The sequence below is a fragment of the Staurois parvus genome, unplaced genomic scaffold (genome assembly GCF_062004578.1).
Source record: "Staurois parvus isolate SC_StPar_1 unplaced genomic scaffold, SC_StPar_1.0 ptg000311l, whole genome shotgun sequence".
NCBI classification, from domain to species: domain Eukaryota; kingdom Metazoa; phylum Chordata; class Amphibia; order Anura; family Ranidae; genus Staurois; species Staurois parvus.
This window is the reverse complement of record NW_028318107.1, coordinates 1,248,798-1,256,661: the sequence shown is the minus strand read 5'-3', so window position 1 is coordinate 1,256,661 and position 7,864 is coordinate 1,248,798.

The window sequence follows — 7,864 nt, the reverse complement described above, 5'->3', positions numbered from 1 at the left end:
ATATTTAAACGGCCCTGAGCTGTCATTCAGTGCCTTCTGGTCTTACCTGCATTCCTGTATCTGTGAACCTGTACCCTGTAAGTTATTGACCCGGATTGTACCTGACCTTGCCATATTCTCCTGTCCTGACCCTTGCTTTGTCTGACCTCTCTCCTGGATGCCCCCTATTGGATCTGACCTGCTGTTGCTGACCTGGCGTGTGACCCGACTATTCTTTGCCCGCTGCCTTGTACCGTACTGTCCTCTCTGTTACCAACCCGGCCTGTCTGACCTTGCTCTACCATCCATCCATCCCTCGCAGTGGGGTCTTCAGACCTCCTCATATCAGACTCTTTCCCGTGGGAGCCCTCGGCGTATACCACTACCACTGACGGACGTACCCAGTAGCCACGACCTGGTCTCGGGGTGCTCCAAGTCCATCCCCACCATCAGGGGCCCTGGTGAAGAAGCACTCTGGGACTTAGATTCCGTGCGCTGGGGACGCCTATTCAGTGGAGTGCTAGTGGTGTCGCCGGGCGGTCCCTTACAATATCTTTGTATGGGTATATCATTGTATTATTATATCTTTGTACCATTGTATCATTATATCATTTATTATATTGTGTTATTACATCATCATACCATTGCATTATTATATCATTGTATTATATTATATTATTACATCATCGTACAATTGTATCAATATATCATTATATCTTTGTATCATTATATCATTATGTCCTTGTATTATTATGTTATTATAATGTAATATTATTATTAATATATTGTATTATATTGTATCAATATATCATTATACCATTGCATCATTTTATTTGTACATCATTATATCCTTATATCATTAAATCATTGTATCATTATATCTTTGTATTATTATGTTATTTTAATGTATTATTATTATTCCATTGTAACATTTTATTTTTATATCATTGTATTATATTATATTATTACATCATTATAACATTGTATCATTATATCTGTGTATTATTATGCTATTACAATGTATTATTATTATATTATTATACCATTGTATCAATGTATTATTATAGCATTATATTAGTATTATTATTATTATACAGGATATATATAGCGTCAACAGTTTGTGCAGCGCTGTACAAAATGAGGGCAGACATTACCGTTACAATATAATTGGTACAAGAGGAAACAAAGGGCCTGGATCTTTAGATCTTATAATCTAGGATCAGTATATCTTTGTATTAATATGTTATTATAATGTATTATTATTATTATTATTATTATTATTATATCATTATTCAATTGTATCATTGTACTATTATATCATTGTATTATTATATCATAGTATTGTTATATTAATATATCATTGTATCATTGTATTGTTATATTAGTACATCATTGTATTATATCATTGTATCATTATATCATAGTATTGTTATATTAGTATCTCATTGTATCATTATATCATAGTATTGTTATATTAGTATCTCATTGTATCATTATATCATAGTATTGTTATATTAGTATCTCATTGTATCATTATATCATAGTATTGTTATATTAGTATCTCATTGTATCATTATATCATAGTATTGTTATATTAGCATCTCATTGTATCATTATATCATAGTATTGTTATATTAGTATCTCATTGTATCATTATATCATAGTATTGTTATATCATAGTATTGTTATATTAGTATATCATTGTATCATTATATCATTGTATTGTTATATTAGTATCTCATTGTATCATTATATCATAGTATTGTTATATTAGCATCTCATTGTATCATTATATCATAGTATTGTTATATTAGCATCTCATTGTATCATTATATCATAGTATTGTTATATTAGTATCTCATTGTATCATTATATCATAGTATTGTTATATTAGTATATCATTGTATCATTATATCATTGTATTGTTATATTAGTATCTCATTGTATCATTATATCATAGTATTGTTATATCATAGTATTGTTATATTAGTATCTCATTGTATCATTATATCATAGTATTGTTATATCATAGTATTGTTATATTAGTATATCATTGTATCATTATATCATAGTATTGTTATATTAGTACCGTATTTGCCGGCGTATAAGACGACTGGGCATATAAGACGACCCCCTACTTTTCCTGTTAAAATATAGGGTTTGAGCTATACTCGCCGTATAAGACTACCCCTCTTCCAACGCGCCCCATCATTGGTGTCAGTGGGGAGGAGGAATAATGCCCCATCATTGGTGTCAGTGGGGAGGAGGAATAGTGCCCTATCATTGGTGTCAGTGGGGAGGAGGAATAGTGCCCCATCATAGGTATCAGTGGGGAGAAAAGTGCCCCATCATTGGTGTCAGTGGGGGAGGAATAGTGCCCCATCATTGGTATCAGTGGGGGAGGAATAGTGCCCCATCATTGGTATCAGTGGGAGGAATAGTGCCCCATCATTGGTGTCAGTGGGGGAGGAATAGTGCCCCATCATTGGTATCAGTGGGGAGAAAAGTGCCCCATCATTGGTGTCAGTGGGGGAGGAATAGTGCCCCATCGTTGGTGTCAGTGGGGAGGAGGAATAGTGCCCCATCGTTGGTGTCAGTGGGGGAGGAACAGTACCTCATCGTTGGTGTCAGTGTGGAGGAGGAACAGTGCCTCATCACTGGTGTCAGTGTAGAGGAGGAATAGTGCCCCATCATTAGTGTCAGTGGGGGAGAGGAGCGGCTGCTCCTTCTTTCAGTTCGACCGCTTGATTTTCGCGGGGCCGTTTGGCTCCGCTTACTCGCCAGTGATTGGTCGCCTGTGTGCCTTTCCAGTGCTGGCGCCCAATCACCGGTGAGGAGGCGGAGCCGAGCGGGCGGCGGGACCATCGAGCGGCCGAACTGAAAGAAGGAGCAGCCGCGCTTCCTGGACCGGATCGTCGTGGGACCGGGACCGGAGCCAGGAAAGGTACAGCAGCCCCTCTGCCCACCCCTGTACTTGGTGTGCGTTGGAGGAGGAGGGCGGGCGGCGCCGCCCCTCGAAAAAGTGCCGCCCTGACACCGGCTCGCCGTATACCGGCGTATAAGACGACCCCCGACTTTTCAAAAGATTTTCACGGGTTGAAAAGTCGTCTTATACGCCGGCAAATACGGTATATCATTGTATCATTATATCATAGTATTGTTATATTAGTATATCATTGTATCATTATATCATAGTATTGTTATATTAGTATATCATTGTATCATAGTGTTTTTACAGTCAGGTCCATAAATATTGGGACATCGACACAATTCTAACATGTTTGGCTCTATACACCACCACAATGGATTTGAAATGAAACGAACAAGATGTGCTTTAACTGCAGACTGTCAGCTTTAATTTGAGGGTATTTACATCCAAATCAGGTGAACGGTGTAGGAATTACAACAGTTTGCATATGTGTCTCCCACTTGTTAAGGAACCAAAAGTAATGGGACAGAATAATAATCATAAATCAAACTTTCACTTTTTAATACTTGGTTGCAAATCCTTTGCAGTCAATTACAGCCTGAAGTGTGGAACGCATAGACATCACCATACGCTGGGTTTCATCCCTGGTGATGCTCTGCCAGGCCTCTACTGCAACTGTCTTCAGTTCCTGCTTGTTCTTGGGGCATTTTCCCTTCAGTTTTGTCTTCAGCAAGTGAAATGCTCAATCGGATTCAGGTCAGGTGATTGACTTGGCCATTGCAGAACATTCCACTTCTTTCCCTTAAAAAACTCTTTGGTTGCTTTTGCAGTCTGCTTTGGGTCATTGTCCATCTGCACTGTGAAGCGTCCAATGAGTTGTGAAGCATTTGGCTGAATATGAGCAGATAATATTCCCGAAACACTTCACAATTCATCCGGCTGCTTCTGTCAGCAGTCACATCATCAATAAATACAAGAGAAGCAGTTCCATTGGCAGCCATACATGCCCACGCCATGACACTACCACCACCATGCTTCACTGATGAGGTGGTATGCTTACGATCATGAGCAGTTCCTTTCCTTCTCCATACTCTTCTCTTCCCATCACTCTGGTACAAGTTGATCTCAGTCTCATCTGTCCATAGGATGTTGTTCCAGAACTGTGAAGGCTTTTTTAGATGTCGTTTGGCAAACTCTAATCTGGCCTTTCTGTTTTTGAGGCTCACCAATGGTTTCCATCTTGTGGTGAACCCTCTGTATTCACTCTGGTGAAGTCTTCTCTTGATTGTTGACTTTGACACACATACACCTACCTCCTGGAGAGTGTTCTTGATCTGGCCAACTGTTGTGAAGGGTGTTTTCTTCACCAGAGAAAGAATTCTTCGGTCATCCACCACAGTTGTTTTCCGTGGTCTTCCGGGTCTTTTGGTGTTGTTGAGCTCACTGGGGCGTTCCTTCTTTTTAAGAATGTTCCAAACAGTTGTTTTGGCCACGCCTAATGTTTTTGCTATCTCTCTGATGGGTTTGTTTTGTTTTTTCAGCCTAATGATGGCTTGCTTCACTGATAGTGACAGTTCTTTGGATCTCATCTTGAGAGTTGACAGCAACAGATTCCAAATGCAAATAGCACACTTGAAATGAACTCTGGACCTTTTATCTGCTCATTGTAATTGGGATAATGAGGGAATAACACACACCTGGCCATGGAACAGTTGAGAAACCAAATGTCCCATTACTTTTGGTCCCTTACAAGTGGGAGGCACACATGCAAACTGTTGTAATTCCTACACCGTTCACCTGATTTGGATGTAAATACCCTCAAATTAAAGCTGACAGTCTGCAGTTAAAGCACATCTTGTTTGTTTCATTTCAAATCCATTGTGGTGGTGTATAGAGCCAAAAATGTTAGGATTGTGTTGACGTCCCAATATTTATGGACCTGACTGTATATTAGTATATCATTGTATCATTATATCATAGTGTTGTTATATTAGTATCTCATTGTATTATATCATAGTATTGTTATATTAGTATCTCATTGTATCATTATATCATTGTATTGTTATATTAGTATATCATTGTATCATTATATCATTGTATTGTTATATTAGTATATCATTGTATCATTATATCATTGTATTGTTATATTAGTATCTCATTGTATCATTATATCATAGTATTGTTATATTAGTATCTCATTGTATCATTATATCATTGTATTGTTATATTTGTATATCATTGTATCATTATATCATTGTATCATTATATCATTGTATCATTATATCATAGTATCATTGACAGTGTAATAAAGATGTACAACCCTATGATTTGGGTATCAACTTGTCATTTTCCAAAAATGTGTGACAAAAAGTGAACTAGTTAAAAGACTTATTATGCCTCTTGAAAATAGCAGGGGGTGTTTGTTTTCCATAATGCAGACATTTTGTGGATGTTTGTGCTGGTCTTCTAGGGGTGTAGTTGGGGTGTGAGTACATCTATGATTTGTCTGGAATATCTTATTCATTTACAACTTCTTTTTTTATTAAAAAAAATAAATTTTCATTTTCTTTCTACATTTTCCAAAAGTTTGTGGAAGAAAAAAAGAAATCTTCAAAAGACCCGGCATTCCTCGTTGAGGAGTTTACTCTGCATAATGGGGTCATTGTGTGGGCGTTTCCCCTGTCCTGGCACTCCGGGGGCCTCCAACAATGTGAGAGGTAGTCAGGAAATCAGATATATTAGCTACCCCCATTGAAAGCATGAAGGTCCAAACAAAGTGTGGCAAAACCGTACAACTTTATGTTTTGTCCTGACATTTGGGGGGATTTGTACTGTCCTGACATTTGGGGAGATTTATACCGTCCTGACATTTGGGGGGTGTTTTTACTGTCCTGACATTTGGGGGATTTGTACCGTCCTGACATTTGGGGGGATTTGTACTGTCCTGACATTTGGGGGGGATTTGTACCGTCCTGACATTTGGGGGGATTTGTACCGTCCTGACATTTGGGGGGATTTGTACTGTCCTGACATTTGGGGGGATTTGTACCGTCCTGACATTTGGGGGGATTTGTACTGTCCTGACATTTGGGGGGTATTTGTACCGTCCTGTCATCTGGGGGGTGTTTTTACTGTCCTGACATTTGGGGGCATTTGTACTGTCCTGACATTTGGGGGGGATTTGTACTGTCCTGTCATCTGGGGGGTGTTTTTACTGTCCTGACATTTGGGGGGTATTTGTACTGTTCTTAAATTTGGGGGGTATTTGTACTGTCCTGATATTTGGGTGGGGAGATTTGTACTGTCTTGACATTTGGGGGGGATTTGTACTGTTCTTACATTTGGGGGGGATTTGTACTGTCTTGTCATCTGGGGGGTGTTTTTACTGTCCTGACATTTGGGAGGGGGGGGGGGGATTTGCACTGTCCTGGCATTTGAGGGTATATGTACTGTCCTGTCATCTGAGGGATGTTTTTACTGTCCTGACATTTGGGGGGTGGATTTGTACTGTCCTGACATTTGGGGGGTATTTGTATTGTCCTGACATTTGGGGGGGGGGTGTATTATCCTGACATTTGGGGGGGTATTTGTACTGTCCTGACATTTGGGGGGATGTGTACTGCCCTGACATTTGGGGGGATTTGTACTGTCCTGACATTTGGGGGGATTTGTACTGTCCTGACATTTTAGGCTGCAATAAATGAGATTGGCCGTCAGTACATCAGAATTGATCAATTTGAAAATACATCCCATCGTTTTAGAAGCTATAACTTTCACACAGACTGAATAATATACACTTTTTTTTTTACTAAAGAAATGTCGCAGATTACATTTCTAAATTTATTTAAGAAAGATTACAGTTTTGCAGTTTTATAATACAGACTAAGAAAACCCTTTTTCAAATTTTGGGTTGTTGTTTTTTTTCATTTATATAGTAAAAAATAAAAATAAAAAAAGATGAAATTTAAGTCTAGGTTTCTTGCCTGCCCAAACAAAATGAATTTGTAAGGACTGTATACATTTGAAAACAGATGCCCGCAGTCTGACAGGAAGCACAGGCATAAAATATAATAATCTGGGTAGGACAATCATTTTAACAATGGCTGCTCTAACGAACCAGGAAAAGTTCTTAACATTCCAATTATGGAGGTCATTTTCTATAGTTCTCAATAGGGGTAAAAAATGACTAGCCAAGAGTTTGCTTGGATCTTGAACAAGCCATATGCCAAGATATTTCAGCGTGTCGGATTCCCATTTAAAAGGGCAAATCTCCTTAAGCCGATGCATTTTATTTGGGTCCATAGTAAGATTCAAAGCTTCCAACTTATTATAGTTTATTTTCAAATTGGATAAATAGCCAATTTAGGTACAGCCAGCGAATACATTTGGGATTGTGAGAAGTGGATAATAGACCCTCTGCATAGGTTGCTAATTTGTATTTCTTGTCACAAATTGTGAAGCCTTTCACCAAATTATTGCGACTGATTGTCCATATGAAGGGTTAATGTCTAGATGAATACCTGTCTGGTACCATTCTGGATGTGGACTGGATAAGAGAGGGTACCATTCATTTTGATCTTTGCAGGGGGATTGGTATAAAGGGAGGAGATCCACGCCATCATTTTATGTTCCAAACCAAAGTGCCTGCAGACTGCACGCATATAGTCCCAGGCTACTCTATCGAAGGCCTTCTCTGCATCCGAGAGGAGAAGGCCCTCGAGTGAGCCCTGCGTAGTCTACTGAATTAGATTAGGAACCTTAATTACGTTGTCTCTTGCCTCCCTTCCAGGCATGAATCCCACCTGTTCTAGGCCTACAGTATAAGGCGAGAAAGGGAGGGTCTCAAGCGGTTAGCTAAAATTTTGACCAGTAATTTCTCATAAATATTAAGCAATGAGATGGGTCTATAACTTGCACAATCCGAATGGTCCTTATGGGGTTTAGGGAGAACAGTAA